At 49.0% G+C, this 24,563-nt stretch overlaps 1 protein-coding gene and 1 pseudogene across 4 annotated transcripts in view; one reads left to right on the top strand and one right to left on the bottom strand.

Annotated features, from left to right (window-relative positions):
• Cuedc1 (CUE domain containing 1) overlaps positions 1-24,563 on the top strand; it is a 95,117-nt gene that overhangs the window by 34,579 nt on the left and 35,975 nt on the right. Inside the window, exon 1 of one of the 4 annotated variants that reach the window (XM_063269101.1) lies at positions 17,938-18,146. The exons of the other annotated variants lie outside the window; for them this stretch is intronic. The gene's annotated coding sequence lies outside the window, so the exon portion shown is untranslated. Of the gene's footprint in view, positions 1-17,937; positions 18,147-24,563 lie in introns of those variants that run through there. 4 annotated transcript variants of the gene reach the window in all.
• Rpl27a-ps10 (ribosomal protein L27a, pseudogene 10) lies at positions 1,507-2,553 on the bottom strand (annotated as a pseudogene).

A 24,563-nucleotide genomic window follows, 5' to 3' on the forward strand; every position in this document is an offset into this window, starting at 1 on the left:
TAAAGTCGCTTGGCCTGTGCAGGGCATCCAGCACTTAGTGAGGTTCATGGTTCATAGTTCTTCTTCTGCTTTTTGTTTGTTTGTTTGAGACATGGCCTTACTATACGGCTCTGGCTGTCCTGGAGCCCCCTATGTAGACCAGGCTGGCCTTGAACTCACGGAGATCTACCTGTCTCTGCCTTCCAAGTGCTGGGAGCAAAGGCATGCACTCCTACACCCAGGTCAGAGCAACCTTTCAACTGTGTCTTCCCCAGACCTACCTCAGGCAGGCGTCTTTCTTGCTTGAGAGGCATCTGGCTCGCTGGAGCTGCTATTCCTCCAGCTTTTTATGGCTGGGACATCCTGCTGAGGCAGGCCATGGTCTCCACCCCGTCCCCACTCATCCAAGTGAAAGTAACCAGGGCTGGTTCCCTCTCCCCCTGCTCCCTTGCTCTCTCCAGAAAGGCAACTCTTCATAAAGGGTAGGCTCACTACTCACTCATTTGCTGGTGTCTTTGTGACCACACTTGTGGCCAAAAAGCCAACAGGAAGCCAAAGGCAGAGTCATTTGGGGACAAGCTTTGGTTCTCGGTCTTCGAGCCTCAATCTGAGGTCATGTCCTTGGCTGCTTTTCCGAGGCATTACGTTTCCTGCCTGGCTGGCGAGAGCTGCAAGGTTGCAGAGGAGACAAACGCTATAAGCTTCTAGCCATCTGCCATGGCCGGGGGTTTGCGGGACCGTTCTTCTGAGACTATGGACCGGCTGCGTTAGCATCTCCTTGGCCATAATTGGAAATGCTGACTCTTGGGTCTCACACCAAAGGTCTGGAGTCAGAACCTACATTCTAGGAAGACTCCCAGGAGATTCAGGTTGATATCAAAAGCTGAGAGGCCGAAGTGGACCACAGTTCTCAGCCATGGGTGCGCACCAGAGTCTCCCAGATTGCTTTTCAAAAAAATGTACTGGTTTTCTAACACCCATACTCATCCCCTGAGAAAAAGAGAAGATCTGGGCATTGGTGTTAAAGAGAAAAAATTCAGATGTGGGATGTGCACTTATGACCCCTGTACTGGGGAAGTAGAGGCAGGATGGTCAGGACAAGACCAGGGTCAGCGAGGCAGCTTAATGGGTAAAGGGCCCTGCCGTGAAGCTTGACAGCCTGCGTTTAACCTGAGGGAGCCACATGGTGGGAGGAGAGAACCAACTCCTACAAACTGTCCTCTGACTTTCACATATGGGCCATAATGTGCACACCTGCACAACCACTACATGCGTGCACAATAAATAAATAATACAGTGTTTTACAAAGAGGAGTGGGGGGAAGGAGTGTGTGTGTGTGTGTGTGTGAGAGAGAGAGAGAGAGAGAGAGAGAGTTAGAGATTGTGTGTGTGAGAGAATTAGAGACGTGCATGTGTGTGTGTGTGTGTGTGAAAGAGAGAGAGAAAGAGAGAGAGAATTAGAGACGTGCGTGCGTGTGTGTGTGTGTGTGTGTGTGTGTGTGTGTGTGTGTGTGTGTAGTGTGTAGTGTGTAGTATGTTCCTTAGATGATTCCATTGTGTACCTGGGCCAGGGACTGATGTCACCCTTTGGAAGACCAGAGAGTGGCACTGCTGCTGCCCGTGCTAAGCTCCTACTGTATACATGTATTCTTGTCCGTCATTTCCATTTCAAACCTGCAAAGGAGCTGGAGTTCTCCCGGTCTTTATTAGAGACGATGGAGGCCCAGGGAGGGAAACTTCACCAGTCTGAGCTCCAAGATGAGAAAGGGGAAACACGGCATTAGCCGCAGGGAGCGGAACCTCAGGCATCAAGTCTACTGCTCCTAGTAGCTGGGGAACAATGTCAGAGACATGGCCACACCTCGAAATAGAACCCTGGCGGGCCTGAGAGCCTGGAGAGAGGCAAGGTGTGAAGCACAAAGGAAATGGACCAAATGCCTGGAACCAGCCCTTTCTTGTGACTTTTTTTTTTTTTTTTTGAAAATGTTTGCATTTAATTAACCTCTGAAGTGGCTTTAAGCCACCAGAACAGGCACCTCCAACACCCTTCATCTTCTCCTCAGCTCTTCTGCTGAAGAATTTGGCCTACACGATGACAGGTTGCTTAGGGAGCTTCCCCTTCCCCAGAACTTTGTAGTAGCCTGATCAAACAACGTCAATGATGGGAGCAGCTCCAGTCTTGTTTTTTGCTGCATTGACCCGTGTCTGCTCGCTGACCAACGTCCATAATTTATCCAGGTTGACAGTTGGGCAGAAGCTCTGGTTCCTCTTCAAGTGGTAATGCCTCATGCCAGCTTTGCCGAAGTGACCTGGATGATATTTGTCAGAGTTGATCCTGTGGTGATGCATGCCTCCAGCATTCCTGAGGCCTCCTGGGTGCTTGCGGTGCTTACGGATGCGACCGTGGCAGTGGCTCACGTGGCCCCGGAGTTTCCGGGTCTTCCTCAGTCTGGATGGCATGGCGGTGGCAGAAAAGAAAGCTCTTGTGACGTTTTTGAACGTGTCCTTATCTAATACGTTTGTTTGGTTTGGTTTTTTGAGACAGGATTTCACTCTGTAGCCCTGGTTGTCCTAGAACTCAATCTGTAGATCAGGTTAGCCTCGAACGCATTGAGATCTGCCTCCCTCTGCCTCCAGAGTGTTGGGATCAAAGGTGTGCAGCACCACTGCCCAGCTCCTATTCTCATTTCTAAGGGTTGAAAATCTGCCTGGTGCTCCCAAGAAACCTGAGTCCTGGTGACCCTGGTGTGCCCCATGTAAAGCTGTGTGTGTATCTCACCACATTCTTGAGCTCTGCACGCTCACTGTGCAGCTGTACGGGGCATAGACAAGTCCTCCTCTCTAACAGAGGAAGCAGGCCCCACAGCAAATTAGGGACAGAACTTGGGCTTGAAGCCTGGTCTTTTGGCTTGGATCACATTCGCTTCCTTTCTCATGACCTTGGTGAAGTCAAAACCTACCAACCTGTCTGTGTGTGTGTGTGTGTGTGTGTGTGTGTGTGTGTGATGAATATAGCCAATTTGCAGTGGTCTAAACTCCGACTTTATTTAACTTTTTATGTGATGTGTATGGGTATTTTGCCAGCATGCATGGCCGTGCATCATGCATCTGGTGCCCTAGAAGGCCAGAAAAGAATGCCAGGTTCCTGGGACTGACTGAGTTACAGACTGTTTCAAGCTGCCGTGTGGGTGCTTGGAATTGAACCTGGTTCCTCTGGAGGAGCAGCCAGGACTCTTACTGCTGAGCCATTTCTCCAGCTCATATTCTCCCTCCTAAATACATGAAAACATGTATTTTAAAACATGTTTTCTGCCTGGCATGGTGGCAGGTGCCTCAATCCTAGCTCTCAGGAGGCAGAGGCAGGCCAGATCTTTGTGCATTTAAGGCCAGCTTGGTCTCCATAGAGAGTTCCAGGACAGCCAGGGCTACATAGAGAGCCCCTTTCTCAACAACAACAACAACAACGACGACGACGACGACAAAACCATGTTTCTGTTGGGCATGGTGTGGCATTCCTATAATCCTAAAACTCAAGAGACAAGTGAAAGTGGGGAGATTGAGAGTTCAAGGCCCACCGGGGTTACATAGTCTCAAAAACAAAAAACAAAAAACAAAAAACAAAAAAACAAAAAAAAATAAAAACAAAAAAAACAACCAATCAATAAATACACAGTGTGGTTTTATGTTTAATCTATCATCAAGACACAACTGTGTAATTTTCATTTAAAATGCCAAATATGCCAGGCATGGTGGCACACACTTTTAATCCCAGCACTTGGGAAGCAGAAGTAGACGGATGGCTCTAAATTCAAGACCAAGGCCAGCTTTGTCTAGAAAGTGAATTCTAGGGCAGCCCAGGCTGCATCGTGAGTGAGACCTTGTTAAAAAAAAAAAAAAAAAAAAAAAGGCAATCTCAAGCCTCTAACCCACTCACACTCCCCCATCCCATCCCATTCCTCAGAGGAAACCTCTGATGAGAGCCACTGGACTCTTCTTAATCGCCTTTTGCATTTCAAATGTGTCACCAATGGATCTTTTAATCCCTAGCTGGCTCCCCTGATTCCATTGCCAGCTGTGTGTGTCAGTGCCTAGAAAAAAGCAAACACTCTGATGTTACTTCAGCAAGGTAAAGCCAGGATGGTTAACCAGCTGCATTCAGTTTACAGCAGTGAGTCTCTGGCTCCTGGCTTTGCTAAAGTCCAGTAGGTTTGGATTCAGTCCTGGGGTCCTGCTTTGCTAGCGAGTTGGTACAGATGTTGCTGGCTGAGGGCTGTAGTGTGAGCAGGGAGGACCTCGGCGGCTTGGGCTGTGGGCGCATAGCCGCTAGCTGAGTGAGCTAAGCAAGAACACAAGGTTTTTGTGCCTCTGAATTGGGAATAAGAAGATACCTGCAGGGGTTGGGGATTTAGCTCAGTGGTAGAGCGCTTGCCTAGCAAGCGCAAGGCCCTGGGTTTGGTCCCCAGCTCCGGAAAAAAAGAAAAAAAGAAAAAGAAAATACTTGCAGCTGGGTGTGGTGGTGCCCACACCTTTATCCCAGCGCTCGGGAGGCAGAGGCTAACCTGGTCTACAGACTGAGTTCCAGGATATCCAGGACTACACACAGAGAAACCCTATCTCCAAAAACCGAAAACAACAACAAAAGAGACACCTGCCTTGTGAGTCACTGTGAAAACAAAATGAACCAAGGCCTATAAAGCACTTAGCCCAGAGCCTGGTTCAATAAATATTAGTTATTAATATCATCTAGAGACACGTAGCATAAAGTGGGCCAAGCGAAACAGAAAATGCTTGCTGGTTTCCTCCTGTTCGGGCTCCTTGTGATGACACACACACCTCTAATGTTCCTTTAAGCTAGTTGCTGTCACCATCTTTAGAAAGTTGACTGTACCTTGTAGGGCATTGTGTTCATCTCTTATGGGGAAACTGAGACCCAGAAACGTTGAGTAACAGCCACATCCATATCCATAGAGGCCTCAGAGCAAGCATATACCCAGGGCTGGTGTTTGCTTTCTGCATAGCCGCTGCCTTTGCCAGACAGCTGTGTCCACACACGGAGCTAGCCATCTTCAGCATGACTTTGGGGGTGGTCGGTGGACTCCAAACTGTTGTCCACCCCACACTTGTTAAACGAACTGGGAAAACCCATGAATCCTGCTCAGACTGAAAACTGTACCGGAACTTTAAACAAACGTCTTACAGTCTATGTTCTTGATCCAGGTGTGTTTTGGTCCCTAGAGTGGCGGACTCAGCCCAGGAAGGGTTGGGAAGTTGGGAAGTGTATGCAGTAATTCCTAGCTGCCAAACTGGATCCCATGGTGAGACCAGCCAGGCAAAGTCTGACTCCATTTTCACTGCTATTGTTATGTGTATGTACCAGTGCATGTGGGCCAAAGGTTAACCTTGAGTGTCACTCTTATGTGCTATTTGTGTGTGTGTGTGTGTGTGTGTGTGTGTGTGTGTGTGTGTGTGTGTGTGTGTTTTGTTTTGTTTTAGGACAGGATCTTTCACTGTGACCTGGGACTCTTGCTGATCAGGGTAGGCTGCCTGGCTATTGGTCTCAGGAGTCCGCTGATTCTCTCAGTACCGGGATTATAGGACCTCTGTGTATGTGGGGAGTTGGGGGAGACGGGGAGACACAGAGAGAGACAGAGAGAGACAGAGACAGAGACAGAGAAAGAATGAGAGGATTCAGGGAATTGAACCTGGGTCATCATGCTTACAAGGCAAGCATTTTACTGACTGAGCCATTTCCCCAGCCCCTCCAATATCTTTATTCAATGAAATTTGTTAGCCAAATGTCCTTGGGTCAGAATCCTTGCTTCCCAAGGCTACCTGAAATAAACAGGTGCTTAGATAAGACACAAATTAAATACAGCCAGGCACTTTCTCTGGGTCCTAAACACCTACTGCCTCCCTGGGACTCCCACATAGGACAGCATTCCTTCTAGCTTGTCTCTTTAGAGAGGGGATGGGTGTGGGGGGTGAATGTTGAGGATAGAAGCTTCAAGCTCAGACTGTGTACAGCCGGAAAGACAACAGGTAAAAATGGATACTCTGGAAGCCATGTTTATATGTGTCTGAGCATCCTTGGGAGTTGCCAGGTCCCCTCACAGGTTCCTCAAATATTCCCAGTGGGACAATCATTCAACTCCAGTCCCAGAGATGCCACCTAAGTGTTTGCCCTGCAAGGACTGCTCTGTACCTTCCACTGAGGCCGCTGGGAAGGTTTGCTGAGCGAGCTGTGATTCACTCTACTTACTCACTGCCTGGTTGACACCTTGGATGTGTGTCACATGCTCATCCCCTCACCCTATAAGGATGTGTGCCCTTGCTACAGAGTGGCAAACTAAGCCCAGAATAGAAACGAATGTGGCCACAAAACAGCCACAGTCACCCTTCCCAAGGAGAGCACCACAGACACAGGTGCCTTAGGGTAGGGCTACAGAGCCTGTCCACCACCCCCATCCCCACCCCTGAGTCCTGGCTTTGCCTCCACCTCAGTGTCTGTTCCTTGGCCATTCTTGCCCTTGGTCTCTGTTGAATGAGGCTGATGTGACGGGTAGGAGGCAGGTCATGGTCCACAGGCTCTGAGGCTGGGCAGAGCTGAGTTTGAAGATGGGCTTCGCCTCTTGGCAGGCACATGACACATTCCTCTCCTCCCTCTGCTTGCTTCCCTGTTGGTAAACGGAGAGGATAATGGGTCCCTCGTGGGGTGGTGAAGAAGATGAGGGAGTCTTAATAGTTCCTTAGTGCCCGGCCCACACAGGATGCTCAGGGAATATTTTGGTTACTATCCTTGGTTTCCATTCCCTGTAGGAATGATAGACAGGAAAAGACCTAGCTCAGTAACATCCTGGGGAGACTCTCCAAGGACAGCTTGGTAGCCTGCGTTCTTCCCCTCCCACCCCCACCACATGACTGTACATGAGAAGTGGGTGCTTCCCATGTGTCACCTGATAAACATCAAGAGCCAGCCAAAAGGGCTGGGAAGAGGGCACAGCTGCTACAGGGCTTGCTATGCAAGTGTGAGGACCTGAGTTCAGATCCCCGACACCCACATAGACAGCAGGGCAGTGTGCCCCTGTAGTCCCAGTGTTTGGATGGTAGAGACAAGAACATCCCTGCGGTTTGCTGGTCTTTAGGTTCAGTGAGAGACTTTGCCTCAAAAAGTAAGGGGAGAGTGAGCTGGGGCCTCTACATACCACACATACACACACGGGGAGGTGGGGATAGAGAGGGAGGCAGGGAGGCAGGGAGAGAACAAGCTAAGGACTCTAATGACTGCATTAAATTAGCTGCTGCCATCTACTGAACATACATGTGACATCTTTCTTTCAACCTCCACACTTTGAGGGCATCTCAGGTTTCTTGCGCTTGTCCATAGAAAGATGACCCCTGTTCCCCACTCTTCCTCTTCATCTAACTAATGGCTTGAAGAGTGAGCATCCATACAGCCCCTCAGGATCCCCAGACACCTGCTGCTGCGTCCCTTGTTTATTGTTCCCTCGTTTCTGTCAAGTCCTATGGTACTATGTGAGCCTCTCCCGGCAGATGTTTTATAAGCAGTGCCCTGTGCCCTCCTTCTGCCCTCACCCCTTGGATATTTTGCCCTTTTTGCTTATAAACTTGCTACTGAAGTTACTCCCTCCGTCTCTCCGTGTTCTTCAGAAGTTAGTCTTTAGACAGAGAGAAAGCGTCCGCCTGGAGAAAGCCTCCGCTCCCAACCTTTCTGCCTCGTCGTTTCCAGGAATTCCTTTGTCAAGCAAAGAATCTCTTTGTGAAGAGAAGAATCTCTCACTTGGGATTTCTGTTCAGGTTTTTCTCAGGAGTCAGAGCCGCGTAGGCAGTTTGTTTGCCTGGGGGCCCAGCGAGGGCGCACTGAAAGGGCTCCCCATGCTTCTAGATCTGCCGATCACCTTTCATCCTTCCGCTGTCTTCCTGTCGGGGCACTGGCCCGCCAACATCGATCACGCTGGCCCGGAAGGTGGTGACGGGCTTGTGTTTCTTGCTCCGCGTTTTGTTCCTTTGCTTAGTCAATCGCGTCTCCATGGAAACAGGTGCAGCCTTTGTGTTGCTTTTGCTTTGGGTGAATCAATGCTCCCCCACCTCCTCTCCTCTTTGGGATCAAAGGGGGAGGTGGACTCATCACAGCAACTGACAGGGTGCCTCGTGGTGGCCTGGGGAGCGGGGCAGGGATTAGTCTTCTAGTCAAGCATCCCCACAGCCACAGCGTGGCTGCTGCCCTGTCCCCACAGTGTCCCTTTCGCCTCATGAGACCATCGGGATGCTGTAGGGTATGCAGCGATTCATAAATGTTCTCACCCCAACCCCCATGGCTCGCTACTCTCAGGGGCAGCTGCTGGCCACCTGGGGCGGGTTCCTGAGTAGGGGTCAGCCTGCTGGTGTTAGCTCTGCTTCTTGCGTGTGACCTTGGAGGCAAGGCCTTTGACCTTTCTAGGCCTTGGCTTCTAAGAGATTGGAGAAGCTTAGAACTGGGGAGAAAGTCAGGCTTTTGGTAGCAGGACTGCATTTGCCCTAAAGAAAACCACACATCTGGGTAACAGCAGTTTATGTCCTCTGTTCTGGGGTCAATAGTAAATTCTAGGTTTGGTTCAAACCAATGACATTCAAAACGGGAGCCTATCTCTGAGAAGCATCTTGATTAATAGCAACTGCCCCCTCCTTCTCTCTCCTGCTGGTCCAGGGTGTTCTGTCTTCCCTGCTGATGACAACTTGTCAGAGGCCTTCTGTTTCAGGCCAAAGCTCAATGCTTTTGGATACCTAGGGTCTGCTTTGTGTCCTGAGGATCCTCCAGTGTTTCAGGCAGCGGGGAGACAGCAGGCAGGAAGTGGCTCCTGAAGGGAATTGTGAGCCTTCTGTTTGAGCTGCTTGCCTGCCTGTCATCTCTGTGTGGGTGTGGTGAACACCACTCGATATCCAACAGGTGCGCTGGACGGGTCTGCTTTTAGTAGGAACTCAGATGCAAACTTCAATGCAGTCCCAGTAACCTCGGTGACAGATTTAATCAGCAAACCCTGCCTTATTTATTGAAAAAAAAGACTTCCTTTTAATATCTAACCTCTCAGACCATCTGCTTGTTAAGTTTAGCAAAAGATGCATGTGACCTCAGATTTTGCATTGTTCAAAAGCCTCCCTTGAGACTGGAGGTGGGGCCCTGGTGCCTGAAGAGACCTCTAAGTGGGGTTGGTGGTAAAGATTAAGTTATCCGGGGTTGGGGATTTAGCTCAGTGGTAGAGCGCTTACCTAGGAAGCGCAAGGCCCTGGGTTCGGTCCCCAGCTCCAAAAAAAGAACCAAAAAAAAAAAAAGATTAAGTTATCCATTGCCTGCCGAGTGGCCACTTGAAGCTGCCACTTTCCCAGGTCTATCCCGAGGAGTAAACTGGACCCTGTAACCATCTCTTCTGGTGGCTTAACCTAAATCCTTTTTTATTTTGTTCCATCTTTAGAAAGAGAGATATTAAAGAGCAAGTATCCTTCAGGCTTTCCTCAAAGACGGGGGCGGGGGGGGGAGCTCTCCTCAGCCTTGGCCAGATACACCCAGGGTTTGAGGGTTGCCTCCTCGGCTTCCCTCCTCCCAGTGTCTGAGTTTCCTGTTGGTTAAACAAGGAAAACAGTAGCTGCCTCATCAGGTCGTTGTGGAAATCAAATAAAGCCTGTGAGATGCACCTCGCCAAGTCCCTGGCATATGGTCCACTTTCAATTATGCCAGCAGAGTCTGAGGAGATTTTATTTCCTGCCTTTTATGCTGCTGAGACCTCCTGCCTTTCTTCTTCTCCTTCTCCTCCTCCTTTTCCCTTTTCTCTTCAGACTCTCCTGAGTAAAGCCCTTGGGCTAACAGACACCTTCAGGGTCCCCCCCCCCCCCGTTACTTCCCTCTTAGCCAGCGTGGCCTGGGATATCCCCTTGATTTACTTGGGGCCCTCAGGGTGGGGATGAGTGTATGTAGGACACTCTGACTGCCTTTCTAGTTGGCATCTGTATGCCGGGAGGTCTGCGGTGAGGAGGATTTCTGCCCAAGTCCCTTGGAGTTCTTTTTGTTTATTTTCTTTGGACATTTTGTTATCTTTTTGGTTTATTTGTTTTGAGGTTGGGGGCTCAGTCTGTAGCCTAGGCTAGCCTATAAGTCACCATGTAGCCTAGGTCCATTTTGAGCTGGTCAGGATGCTCCTACCTTAGCTGTTGTTGATGACGTTTTTTTTTTGGTTCTTTTTTTCGGAGCTGGGGACCGAACCCATTAGCTGTTGTTGATGACGTTTTTTTATTTCTCAGATTTATTTATTTATTACGGTGCGTGTGAGTGTTTTATGTGCCTGTATGCCTGTACACTATATGTAAGTCTGGTGCCCGTGGAAGTCAGAAGAGGACAGTGGGCCTCCTGGACCTGGAGTTATAGACAGTTGTGAGGTACTATGTGGGTGCTGGGAATCAAACCTGATTCCTGTGAAAGAGCAGCTGCTCTTAACCACTGAGCCATTTCTTCAGCTTTATTTGTTTATTTGTTTTGGTTTTGGAGACAGGGTTTCTCTGTGTAGCCCTGGCTGTCCTGGAACTTGCTCTGTAGACCAGGCTAGCTTCAGACTTCTGTTTTGTTTTGAGACAGAGTCCCAAGCAAGCCTCAAACTTGTGTTTCTTATGATTTATTTCTTTTCCGTGTATGCATGTGTGCCTGAGTACATGCATGTGCACCATATGTGTGCCAGGTGCCCACAGAGGTCAGACTAGGCACTGGATCCCCTGCTACTAGCGTTACCCATGGTTATGAGTCCCCATGTGCATGCCGGGAACCAAACTCTCATCCTGTACTCTTTTTTTTTTCTTCTTTTTGGAGCTGGGGACCCAACCCAGGGCCTTGCGCTCGCTAGGCAAGCGCTCTACTGCTGAGCTAAATCCCCAACCCCTCATCCTGTACTCTTAACTACTGAGTTGTCTCTCCAGCCCTACCTGTGCTAAGTGCTAGGATCCCAGCATGCACTACCATGCCTAGTGTTTGTGTCTTAATCTCTCCCTTTTTTTTCCTACCAAAGAGAAATAAATACTCTCACTCAACTTTTTAGCTTTACTATTTTTTTCCTAAATAAAAATATTAGCAAATAGTGAGACTCATTCACAAAAGTTGTAAGTTGTCCGTGATCTAGGAGAAAGCAACCTGTCTCCCAGAATATGGTCTCTTTGGTCAGCTTAAAAATCTCGCTGGACAGAAGGCCTAACGTTCTGAAGCTCCAGATGTGTGAAGAAGTGGGGCCCTGTCCATCCTTTTGGCTGGGAGCCAGGGTTTTCTCTTCTCTTTTTAGTGAGAGCCAAGCCTGTGTCGCCCCAGTCATTGTTCCTGTTTGCTTTGCCTGCTCGCCTGGACATCTGTTCTGATAATGTTTGCTCATAAATCCTGTCCCCTAGTGCAGGGTGGCTTAGCGGAGGAACAATGGAGTCCGCGGCCAGCGGCCAAACCCTCACTATGGTTACACGATGGTATGATCGAAACTGTATGTGCTTGCTGAAGGGTACCACACCTGCGTCTCAGGCCAAGCAGGTGTGTGTGTGTGTGTGTGTGTGTGTGTGTGTGCGTGCGCGCGCGCGCGCGAGTCTCAGGGGTTGAGGGTGACTACATTTGGGAGGATTCTTCAGAATGTTTTCTGTAGACTTCTGCTATAACCTGTGTTCTGTAATGCTTGGTCTCTGTGAAGAAAGGGATTTTTTTTCCAAATGCATTTTAAATGTTATTTACACATTACTTTATTTGCCACATTTCTTTGGCTAGGTATTTTTCGTGGTGGTATTGGATATCAAATCCAGGAGGGTTTCATGAACTTCAGGCTTAGGGCAGGGTAGGGTAGGGACTACCCTACCTAGAGGGTCAGCAGGAAACCTCTTCAACAGACAATGTATAAGGACAAAAAGAGATGGAGGAGAAGTAACAAATTAAAATGGACTTAGAAACAAGTAATGGAGTCGGTCGTGGTGGCACCCACCACATGGTAATCCCAGCACTGGCACGGCAGAGACAGGAGGATTATGAGTTCAAGACTAGCCTTTAACTATATATGGAGCAAAAAGCTAGCCTGGTTCGGTCCCCAGCTCCGAAAAAAAGAACCAAAAAAAAAAAAAAAAAAAAAAAAAAAAAGCTAGCCTGGGCTAAAGGTGGCCCTGTATCAAGGCAAGGCAGCGAGTTCTCTCCCTACACCTTCCCCACGAGAAAAGAACATACTAACCAAATAAAGTTCCGCCCTGGGATGCACATTGACGGGCAAATGCAGAGAAGTCAGTAGCCAAGGTGTCGTGCACGCAGAGTGCTGGGAGCCGCCGACGTTCAGCTCTTCTTCTCTCTTTTAAAGTATTTATTTATGATATGTATGTGAGTACACCATTGCTGTCTTTAGACACACCAGAAGAAGGCATCAGATCCCAATTACAGATGGTTGTGAGCTACCATGTGGTTCCTGGGATTTGAACTCAGGACCTCTGGAAGAGCAGCCAGTGCTCTTAACCACTGAGCCATCTCTCCACCTCCCTCTCTTCTTTCTTTTTTAAAGATTAATTTATTTATTTTTGCTTTGTGTGTGAGGGCACTTTGCTGGCACGTATGTGTTTGTGTAGTGCCCAAAGAAGCCAGAAGAAGGCATTGGATCTCCTAGGATTGGAGTTAGTTGTGAGCCACTATGTGGTTGCTGGGAATTAAACCAGGGACCTCTGGGAGAGCAGCCAGCACTTTCTTGATGTGGGTAGTTATAAGGTGTTTGCTATGTGATAACTCATTATGCTTGCATGTTTTTGCAGTTTTCTGTATCTGTTTAATTTTTTTGAAGGTTGAGGGGCTGGCAAGTTGGCTCGCAAGCTGGTGAAAGCTCAGAGGGTGTTGCCGCCAAGCCTGACAACCTGAGTCTGACTCTTCCCACCCACATAGTGGGAGAAAACTGACTTCCATAAGTTGTTCTCTGACAGCCACCTGCATTCCGTGGCACATATACATTGTTCTTAAAGTTGGGAGCTGGAATGCAGCTTAGAGCTCACCTAGCATATACAAAGCCTCGGGTTTGAGCCCCAGCATCATGTAAACTGCCTGTCACAGAACAGACCTCTGATTCGAGCACTCGGAAAGCGGAGGTAGGAGGATCGAAAGTCTCAGAGGTATAGTGAGTTCATGGGATCTCATGGGCTACTTGAGATCCTGCCTCAATTTCCAGAGTCCAGAAAAAGTGAAATGAAAAAGAGTCCTGCTCAGGATCCATGAACAGAGCCAGACTCACAGGGTCTTCCTCTGTTCCAACATGTAGTATGGTGTCTCTTCAGCCTCAGCCCCCAATCTGTTGCCAGAGTGAAATACGAAGACTTATTGGTCAGCTGGGTTGATTTTCAGGGCTAAGCTGAGACCTGCTGGGGAGAAAAGGTGCCGTCTGAGGGCTGCGCATTGACTCAAATGGAGACTGGTTGAATGAGGGTGGTAATGGCTGGGGTGCAGACCACGGAAGGACAACGACGATGACAATGATGACAATGCGACAACGACAACAACGACGACGACGATGATTATAGGTGTGTGCGTGTGTGCTTTGCATGGGTGGAACAGGCCTAGTCACCCCCTCCCATTTCCTTTAGTCTCCCTCTCTCTTCCTCTTCTCTGGTCAAAATATAGGACAACATACACAGAGGGTTTTTTTTTTCATACACAGTGTTTTAAACACAGAGTTGTTAAAAACCTCTTTACCTTCATAGGTTCCTGGTGGGTGGTGAGTATTTGTGTGTGCGCATGTGTGTGCGCATGTGTGTGAGCGTGTGTGTGATCTTTCTTTTCTTTTCTTTCTTTCTTTTTTTTTTTTAGTTTAAAATAGAGTTTATTTACGGGCATGGGAGGGGGCAGGGAAAGAGAGCGTCAGAGAAGGGGGTAGGGAGAGAGAGAGAGAGAGAGAGAGAGAGAGAGAGAGAGAGAGAGAGAGGTGGGGAGAGGAGGGAGGGGTGCCGGCCGGGAACACGTGAGGAGAGGGGAAAGTTGTTAGGAGGGGGAAAGAGAGAGAGAGAAAGGGGGCAGAGAAAGAAAAGGGAGAGAGAGAGAGAGAGAGAGAGAGAGAGAGCTTTCTTAAGTGCATATTCCACAGTCATCTTCCTGCTCCAATTTTCCATTTTCTCTCTTTTCTTTCCATTGCACTGGAAAAGGCAGAGCCATGCACAGACACTCCCAGGAGAAGGACAGTGGGGGACTCTTGATGGTACTAAGACATGTCCCCAACACCTGCCTACCTAAGGCTAGCTGGACAGTGTTTTCTGAATCTCACACTTCCTCCAGGCTTCTGATTCCCTCTGCTTATGTGGAAGGTTCCCTGGGAGCCAGCCAAAGCTTTGATGCAGGCTGAGACTGGGGTCACCCGTGCTGGGAGGACGACAGGAAGTCTCCCCTTTTGGAGATGACTACCCAAAGCCCTCTGTCTGCCCTGATGCTCAGGACAGATCACTAGCAGGTAGAGTAAGTTGAGGCTTTTGTCCAGGAGTTGGACTTTTCTCGGGGTTCTAGAGCAGGGCCGCCTGATGGAACACCTGGTGGAAATGCCCTAACATATGCACTGTTCATCGTGATGGACGTTAACACAGTGTGAGAATCGGAGTTCTCAGGCAGTAAATGCTGGGAGGGTAGAAATCCCAGAGCTTGGGAGGCAGAGGCATGGAATCCTCAGAGTGTGCTCTCTGGATAGACAGAACAGCTGAACCAGCAAGTGTGGGTTCAAGAGAGAGAACTTACTATATAACATGTAAGGCAGAAAGTCCTCAAGGAGGAGCTTGACATCAACCGTGGGCCTGCCCAGACATGTGCACACATGTGAGCCCCCATACAATCACCCCAGGCATGTACACACATGTGAGCCCCCACATAATCACACCCCCCCAGGCATGTGCACACATATGAGCCCCTCCCACACACAATCACACCCCCCCAGGCATGTGCACACATGTAAGCCTCCACATAATCTCTCCCTCTCCCTCCCTCTCTCTCTCTCTCTCTCTCTCTCTCTCTCTCTCTCACACACACACACACACACACACACACACACACATTCAAGAACGAATGCTACCTGGCAACAGGATGCTCAGGACGCCGTGTCATTTTATAAAAGTTCACTGTTGAAATCTTATCTCAAGTGAAGCAGAACTGCCACTGACCACAAGTGCCCCCACCTCCACCGGACTTCTTCTTGTCCTTGTGTGACAGAGATAAGCAAGCAGGAAGCCATGCTCCAGCAAGTCCGCCTTGGGCAGTCCCAGGCCTCAGAGCATGGCATCCCATTCAGGCAGGCCTAGGTTGCCTTACACATCCCCTCTAGAAAAGAGGAACCAGCCTCCGTGTATGATTGGTGATGGGTGCGCTTGTGTGAGGCCCAGCCATGAGAGTGCTCAGCCCTGCTGGCTGCTTGCAGCCATTTGTTATAGTGGATGCAAAGTTTCGGCCTTAGGTAGGACACCCCCATGTTTTATAGATGTGGTGTGTTTTTGAGCAAGATAGGTGGAGGGCAAGCGGCTGGGTATGCATGGGGTACAGGCGAGCTCACCTTTGCTGGTTCTACCTTGGACTTTTCAGGTTCATGACAAGTCTGTGTCTCGCTTTCAGTGTGGCATTCAACACGTTACCCAAGCTCGTCAGCACTCAGTATAAAGCAGGCTTTGTGTCAGATTTCTTTGCCCAGCTGTAGGCTAACATAAGTATTCTGAGCTCATGCAAGGCGGGTAGCGCTATGGTGTCTGGAAGGTAGGTGTATGGAATGCATTTATGACTTATGATATTTCCAGCCCACGTGGGTTTATCAGGATGCAGCGCCAGCAGCGACGAACATCTGTATTTACCAGATGGGTCTTTTCTTTAAGTCTCCACCCCCACGTTCCCACGCCCGGAGCCTGGAAGCATTCTGCCATCCTTGTTCTCTGAGTGAGTGGTCTGTGTCCGTTACAGCAGCCTCTAGGTGGACATCCCTTGTTCTCTCAGGTCAGGCTGTTAGCCCTTTGTTTCCTACACCAGATTCTCTCTCTGTCCAAGGCTCCCAGATACATGCCTCTTTTTTCTTGCACACAAACTTAAAATCTCCCAGTATATCGCATCCCATCAATCCTGAATGTCCAGGAAGTAACCCTGCTCTTCTCTCTCCCCCAGCCCGGTGGCATGTAGGACTCTGCAGGCTATGTGAAGAGTCCTCATCAACAGGAGTGCCATTGTATCCCAGCCCACTCTGTGCAGATGGCGACAGAGCCCCTCTGTGTTAGCCAGGATTTCCTGTGTGCTGATTGCTGTCTGAATGCCCCAAGTAGTGCTTCCTTGTGTTCCTGCCTCCTCCCAGTCCTTTAAAACCTAGCACCTCGTTCTACCCGAGGACATAGAATTCACTGCTTTCCCTGGGTGTGCAAAATATACATAATATAAATGTTATCATTTAACCTTAAACATGAAATGATGTTGATTTAGTGTGTGCGTGTGTGTGTGTGTGTGTGTGTGTGTGTGTGTGTGTCCCCAAGTGTGTGAAGGCCAGAGGACAACTTACAAGAGTCAGTTCTCTCCTTCTGTTTGTGGCTCCTAGGATCAAACTGGAATAGTCAGCCTTGTCAAGTATCTTAATCCACCCAGACATCACTCTGGGCTCTTGTTTGTTTGTTCGTTGAGTTAGGTCTCATGTAGCCTAGCCTGGCCTCAAACTTGCAGTGTAGCTGAGGATGACCCGGAACCTCTGACCCTCCTGCCTGCACTTTCTGAGCACTGAGATTACAGGTGCGTATACACCTGTAACTACACCTGGTTTGAACAATGCCGGGGATAAACCCGGGGCTTCATGCACGTGGCATGCTCTCTGCCCACTGAGCTACACCCCCAGCCCTGTAACCGTTTTCTAAGGCACGGCTCTAAAGCATTTAGCGTATTCCCTCTGTTGTGCAATCATCACCGCTGTCCATTTATAGAACCTTATCATTATCCAAAGAGCAACTCTGTGCACATTAGATAACTCCCCAGTCCCCGAGACCCGGAAAACCTCTGAACTCGCCTGGTCTGGACGTCTCATGGGAGTTACACCATAAACTACTTGTCCTTTAGGTCTAGCTTGTTTTATTTAACACCTTTTCAAGGTTCGTGGTTCGTTCATAGTACAGCATATATCAGAATCTCTCTCTAGTTGGGGAATATTCAGTTGTTGTTGATGCTGTCGTGTGGGGTGTGTGTGTGTGTGTGTGTGTGTGTGTGTGTGTGTGCATGCGCGTGCTACCCTTCGTTTACTCATTTGATGGACACTTGGGTTGTTTCCCCTGTAGGCTATCAATGCTTCTATCAATACCGGCATGATGACCTGTTTGTAAGGAAGGATACCCATGAGCAGAATGAGCAGGACCACATGAGAATTCTGTTTTCTACTTTTTGAGGCTCTAGCAGTTATTTTGGCCTGCCGAGCCACGTTCTATTCCTACGGATACTGCACCTAATATTGTAAAACCCTTTTAAACTATGGAAATAGCATGAGGAGCCTGGTGTGATGGCACCCACCCGTGATGCCAATTCTCAAGCAGTAGAAGGAGGAGAATCATTTCAGGTTACCTCCAGTTCGGCTGCATGACAAGTTTGAAGCCAGCCTAGGCTGCCCAAGGGTCTGTATTGAAAATAAAAAATTGTGGCCCATGCCTTTAATCCCAGCACTCTGGAGGCAGAGGCAGGCGATCTCTGAGTTGGAGGCTAGCCTGGTCTACAAAGAGAGTTCCAGGACAGCTAGGGCTGTTATACAGAAAGACCTTGTCCCAAAAAACAAACAAACAAAAATTAATGAACAAATTAAAAAAAAAAATCAAGGTGGTGGCCTTGTTCACCAGCACGAGTTGCTTTTGTTAGTTGCTGCCCCTGAGAGATAAGAAGCGGGTGATTTCTCTGTCTACACGTGCTCTCCAGATTGCAGCCTGTGTGGAGAATGCAGCGTTGGTTGAGCCTTGCACTGGAAGCCAGGATCCCACAGCCACCTTCCCACAGTCTCAGCTTTTCCTAAATTGTTCTCCGAGTTGCTCTAATAAGCAGAGTTGTGAGCTCTCTCTGGCAGGAGGGCCACCCACCTGGCCCGAGGAGGTTGACAGACAGGTCAGGCCGCCTTCCCCTCTGGGAAAACCAGGTTTCACTTCAGCAAGGAACTCAGCCGGAGTGGGGAGGTGAGCAGTAGGCTGGGGCCTGTGGGGGTGCATACACGTTCGGGTGCACACAACCACAAGTGTGAGTGTGAAGCTGTCCACACGAGGCTCTAGTAGTATCGGAGGGAAGGGTAGTCTCCATGATAGCTTAAAGGGGCCCCTAGGCACATAGTCCCTTCACATGCTCAGCAAGACTTATTCAGGCTTGGCAAAAAGCCACCTGGGAAGCCAAGGCCCAGTCTTTTGCCAGCACCTTTCTCGGCAGAGCCCAGGGCAGCTGCTGGGAGAGAGGACACAGAGGCCTGGAAAATCCATAAATGGAGTAATCAGCCCCTGTGTCTTGGCCCCTTGACTCTGTTTATTGCTTCCTGCCCCGGAAAGCCCTTTACAAACATAGCCGCTATGAGGGGGTTGGGGGGGTGAGTGGGACCTGGTGGGTGGCCTGCTCACTCTGGGCGTCCAGAGTGCCCAAGGAACAGCGTCCATAAACAAGCCTACTGATTGTTGTCTGTCTTTTGCTGCCACCCGGAAGATTCCGGGGAGCAGGGTAGGAGGATGGGGATAGATGAAAGGAGGGGGTGCTGTCTAAGAAAGGGAAGACCCTCAAAGAAAGGCAGTGTCCTAGAGAGTTTTTTATTTTGTCATTGACAAAGGCAGGGGTCTCACTTCTAATTTCCTTCAAGGCTTCAGGATTAAGCTCTGATGAGGTGTAGGCAGAAGTAGAATGAAGACTTCACCTCCTGGGGGCCTTGCTAGGTGGATGGGGGAGTTGGGGAGTGGGTGGCCATTCCCTAGGGCCTGTGGCCAGTTGTGGTTTAGGCATTTGTGATGCCGGCTCAAAGTCTGCCTAAGAAAGGAGTCTCCTTCTCCTTCTCCTTCTCCTTCTCCTTCTCCTTCTCCTTCTCCTTCTCCTTCTCCTTCTCCTTCTCCTTCTCCTTCTCCTTCTCCTTCTCCTCCTCCTCTTCCTCCTCCTTCTCCTCCTCTTCTTCTTCTTCCTCCTCCTCCTCCTCCTCTTCCTCCTCCTCCTCTTCCTCCTTCTTCTCCTTCTCCTCCTTCATGTAATACAGCCTGGTCTTGAACTTGCTATCTACCATGATTAGAATGCACCCACATGAAGTCTGTCTTCTTATTGTTTATATTGCTCTTGTAAGAATAGATTTTATTTATCACTGAGTTTTCTCCCTGGTAACCACATTTCTTCCCTCCCTTTCTTTTTCCCTCAGAATTAACTACACCTTGTGTCTTTCCTACCAGGACTGGTGGCTGAGATGTGATTCTGTGGGTTTCATTGTTGTTTGTTTGTTTAAGGAATTTGATTATTGCATGTATTTATTTACTGTGTGTTCAGTGGCTTGGGGAGGTGTGGGAGGACGAGAGGGGAAGGGGAAGGATGTGCTCTGGCGCAAGCTTGGTCAGAGAACAACTTTTCGGAGTTGGGAGTTGGCTCTCTTTCCTTTGACCATGTTCAAGTCCCTAGGGTTGAATTCAGGTTGTCAGGCTTGATGGCAGGTGCCTCTTGTTGGTGGCTCTATCTCCTCCTCCTCCTCCTCCTCCTCTTCTTCCTCCTCCTCTTCCTTCTCCTCCTCCTCCTTCTTCCTGATGGCAGGTACCTCTCACTGGTTCTTCCTCCTCCTCCTTCCTTTCTTCTTTTTCTTTCTCTTCCTATTCCTCCTCTTCTTCCTTCCTTTCTTCTTTCTCTTCCTCCTCCCTTTCCTCCTCCTCCTCTTCTTTATGGCAGGTGCCTCTCACTGGTTCCTTTCTCCTCTTCCTCCTCCCCCCTTCTTCCCCTTTCCTTTCTTCTTCCTCCTTCTCCTCTTCTTCCTCATCTTCCTCCTTCTCCTGCTCCTCCTTCTCCTTTTTCAAGTCGAGGTATTAAGTAGCCCAGCCTAGGTTGAAACTCAGTCTGCCACTGAGAGTGACCTTGACCTCCTGATCCGCCGGCCTGCATCTTCCAAACGTAGGGCTCACAGGCATTCAGCCCCTCACCCAGCGGTGTGACTCTGGAAAAGAGCTGCAGCACTTGCAAGCGGCCTCAGTTGCAGTTCCAGGGTTCCAATGCCTGTGAGGACTTTTGTGAGTGTTTTTCTCTGAGAGCAAGAAGGGGTGGGATGTGACACCTGCCTTCTTTAGGAATGCTGGTACACAAGCAAGCAGTCTTCCTTCAGACAGATGGTTGAGGGGCTATCCTCCAATTTTCAGATGCTAGCTCCTTCATACTCCTTGTTCCAGAATCTTCCTCATAATGCTGGCTTGACCTCCCTGACATAGAAACCCTGCTTCTACCCTCTACTGAAGTCTCTCTAACTTAAAAAGTTGTGGAGTTGGCCTGGTCTGAACACACTTGTGTTGTCCCGGCACCTGTGTTGTATGTGCTGGGACCTGTGGCTTGCTTGCACTTTTTCTTTTTTTAACTTTGTCAGAGCTGGGGATCAAAGCCAGAACTGTGTACAACGTACATGCTAGACAAGCTTTCTGCACACAGATGCACTCCTTGCCCTTGGCTTTTCTGATGATAGGATTTCAAAATGTAACTCAAGCTGCCCTTAGACTCCTGATCCTCCTGCCTCTCTGCCGCTCCAGTGCTGTGATTAACGGTTGTATGCCACCATGCCAGGCCTGCCTGTGCTTTAAAGGTAGCCTGTCTGTGCCAACTTCCACAGGGGATCGGTGTTTTGGTTGTGCAACTCTGAGCATGCCACACCCTCCTAGCTCCTTTCTGAAAGTAAAGTAGTACACAGACCTTGCTCAAGAACAAAAGGTCCTCAGCTTAGGCCTGCATGTTAATGATTTTCAAGTGTGGGTTACTTCCTCCTGCCTGGCCTGACTTGTACTGCCAGGGGGTGGAATGTGACTGTATGAGTAATATGTGAGGAGAATCCAGGCCCGAGCAGGGAAGCCCTGCTTCTGACACTAGAGCTTGGGGCCACGATGACAGACGCGCTCGCTTATGAGCTGGGACCCTTTTCTCATCCGTCCCGTTACCTGCTGTCCCACTGCAACTACTCACTCCATGCTGTCCATTTTGTCTTCTGCTCCAGAAGGACTGGAGGGGACGCTGTTGCCAGGTCACTCCTTGTGCCCAGCCCCATTTGTCCCAGGCAGAGATACAGAGTTTTGTTATTTCGAGTAAGAATGTGAGATTCAGGATGGAAACCTGACCTGATTGCTCCCTGGCTGTGAGACCTTAGAGAATTGCCATGTACCTCAGTTTCCCTATGTGCACATAACAGTCCCCAAACAGTTCCCAGTCTTTAGGGTCACTGTGAGGAGTTCCTGTGGCTGGCCTCAAGCCTGGCTGACGCGAAGGCTCGTGAACTTTCTTTTTGCGAACTATTAAGTGGTCCGTACATGCAGCGCGCCCACTGAGGGCAGGCAGTGGGGTCAGGATGGAAGTGGTTTACTTTATAGAGTTCTTTCTCTTTTCTTAAGACTTTATTTATTTATTCTATATAAGTACACTGTAGCTGTCTTAAGACACACCAAAAGAGGGCCCAATCCCATTACAGATGGTTGTGAGCCACCATGTGGTTGCTGGGAATTGAACTCGGGTCCTCTGGAAGAGCAGTCAGTGCTCTTAACCACTGAGCCATCTCTCCAGCCCCTACCTTAGATTTCTTAAATGACAAGGACCAGTAGATGTTGGTATAATCCACAGATGTTTCTCACTGTGGAAGCTGGGTTTCCACTTCATTCTTCTCTTTCCTGTTTGTTCATTCCTTTAGACAATTTCTTTCTCTCTCTCTCTCTCTCTCTCTCTCTTCCTTTTTCTTTTTTTCGGAGCTGGGGACCGAACCCAGGGCCTTGCGCTTCCTAGGCAAGCGCTCTACCACTGAGCTAAATCCCCAACCCCTCCTTTAGACAATTTCTTAAAGACTTATTTAATTTTTCTAAAATAAATTTTGTCTGTGTATGGGCATGTGCGCAGGATTCCAAGTGCCTGAAGCCAGAGGTGTTGGGTCACCTGGATTTGGAGTTACAAGTTCTTGTAAAAACATCTGATGTAGGTGCTGGGAACTGAACTCAGATCCCCTGTAAGAGCAGCGTATGCTCTTAACCTCGGAGCCTTCTTTGCAGCCCCTTTCTGCTTTAATAATTTTGTTTGCACAGGCTCACCACAGAGGAAAGTAGCATGAGTCTCAGTTTAGCCCCATGGTGGACTGTGCTCTCTGATAGAGAAGCTACAGCACCCAGGAGGATCGACATGTTTGCTATGTTTAGTTGAACTGGTTAGTGCTTATATCGGAGTTAAGGAGGTGGGGTTTATGGTATGCGGCAGAATCAAGGAGGCAGGTTTAGCTAATCTAGGTAGGAGCAGTCTCTACAGGGTGCAGTCTTCAGGCCATGAGTAGGCAGCATGGGGAGAGAACTATGGCAGACACATTTTGCATACACTCTCAGCATTCCCACTTGGACCAGAGGACAGCTTTGCCCTCTGAGCCTCTGGAGGCCGGGAAGCTTTGCCAGTTTCCTGTAAGTCTGAGGCTTTGGTCCTTGACATGGCTGCCTCTTGTCAACAGTGCCCATCCACTTATAATTTCACACACTCAGGGCATCCTCTGCTCCTCACCCAACTCTAGTAATCCCTACAGCAACTCTGGTAAGGACTCATAGATTTGAAAAGTGGTCATCATCGAGCAATACAGTGTTCTCTCTCTCTCTCTCTCTCTCTCTCTCTCTCTCTCTCTCTCTCGTGTGTGTGTGTGTGTGTGTGTGTGTGTGTGTGTGTGTGTGTGTTCATGCACGTGGAAACTAGGAGACAATGTAAAGTATCATTTTGTTTTATTTTGTTTTTCTGTAGACTGGAAACTACTAAGTATACTGGGCTAGCCAGTGAGCCCCAGGGACCTACCTAGCCAGGTACTAGGATTATAACCACATGCTACACATTTTTTTGAGACAGGATCTCTCTATGTAGCTCTGGCTGTCTTAACACTCTTTATGTGGAACTCACAGAGATCTACCTGTCTCTGCCTCCCAAGTGCTGGGATTAAAGGTGTAAGTCATTATGGCTGGCTACAAAAATTGGGTTTTGGGGATCAAAGCCACTCCTCATGCTTGGAGAGCCACCACTGTACCAGCTAAGCCTTATATTGTAGGTGTTTTGCGGCTGTTATTACTTTAAGACAGGACCTCACCATGTAGCCCTTGGTTGGCCTAGATGATGCTGGCCTTGAACTCATAGAGGTCTGCCTCTGCCTCCTGAGTGCTGGGATTAAAGGCAAGGTCCACCACACCCTATTTTAATGGTATTATGAAATGATTCAAGGATGGAGGAATGTCTTACTGCTTCTGGAAGGTTATAACAGCTGCTGGCTTCTCCTCACATTGTCTCCCTGTTGTCCGGATAACCTTGCAACCCCTTCGTATTCTCTGCACCTTGGTTTTGTCCTGTGCTGGGAGGAAACTCATGTCCACACACCCCAGGCTGCCGCTTCCCAGGAGAGACAGAGCCTGTGCAAGTTGGGGCTTGTGAAGCGATTTGGCAGGGCTTTTGTTTGATGACTGTTGACTTAGACCAGGTGTGCAGACCTAATGTTTACAGAACCCTGGTTGGCTCTGGGCTGGAGCTGGAATGGAGAAAATAGATGTTCCAGGGAGGAGGGAGAGGGTGTGGATAATCCAAAAGCCATTTGTTTAGGGCTTGGAGCCAGAGATAAGCTGTTTCTGCAGATTTTCCTAAATCAACCAGACAGGAACTCTGTGTAATGAGCCTTCAATATATGTTGACCTAATAATCCCCAACACTCCATACACATGTGAGCCATCTGCGCCCTCAGAGATGCACGAGGGTGGAAGGGCTCTCGGGGCTCACATGGTCTTCCCTAACCGTTTTCACAAGAGGTTTGAAAGGTAAATAGACTTGCCCAAGGCCACTTGGCTACTTAGTGATGGAACTAAAACTAGAATGCAGGTCTCCAAACTGCACCACCCTTTAAGACGGCGGTCCCATGTGACCATGGATCAGAACAACTGAGAGTTGTGAAGACTCAGGTTCCCTGGACACACATACTCCCAGAGGTTCTGATTTAATAGCAGTGGAGACGGTGTTCTTAGCAAGGCTCCAGGGACATCTGGTGACAGTGAGGGCCATACCGTCTGCAGATGCTCCTAGAATATAAAACCCATTTGCTTTCCCAGGCTGCCGGAAGGCACAGGGGCCTTCCTGGAGGCAGGAGATGCAGTCAGCTCAGAGGGTGAAAGCTGGAGGGGTGGGGCAAAGCTTCAGTCATTCATTCAGTTTTGAGACAAGGTCTTAGGGAGGCCAGGCTGGCCTTCAAGTGCTATACGTAGCTAAGAATAATTCTGAGCTTTCAATTCTCCTGCTTCCGCTTCTGTACTGTTGCTAATACGGGTAATGTATCACTGTGCTTGTTTCATGAGGTACTGAAGCTCGAGCTCGGGGCTTTGGAGTTCCGTGTACACTAGGTAAGCATTCGA

The sequence above is a fragment of the Rattus norvegicus genome, chromosome 10 (genome assembly GCF_036323735.1).
Source record: "Rattus norvegicus strain BN/NHsdMcwi chromosome 10, GRCr8, whole genome shotgun sequence".
NCBI lineage: Eukaryota > Metazoa > Chordata > Mammalia > Rodentia > Muridae > Rattus > Rattus norvegicus.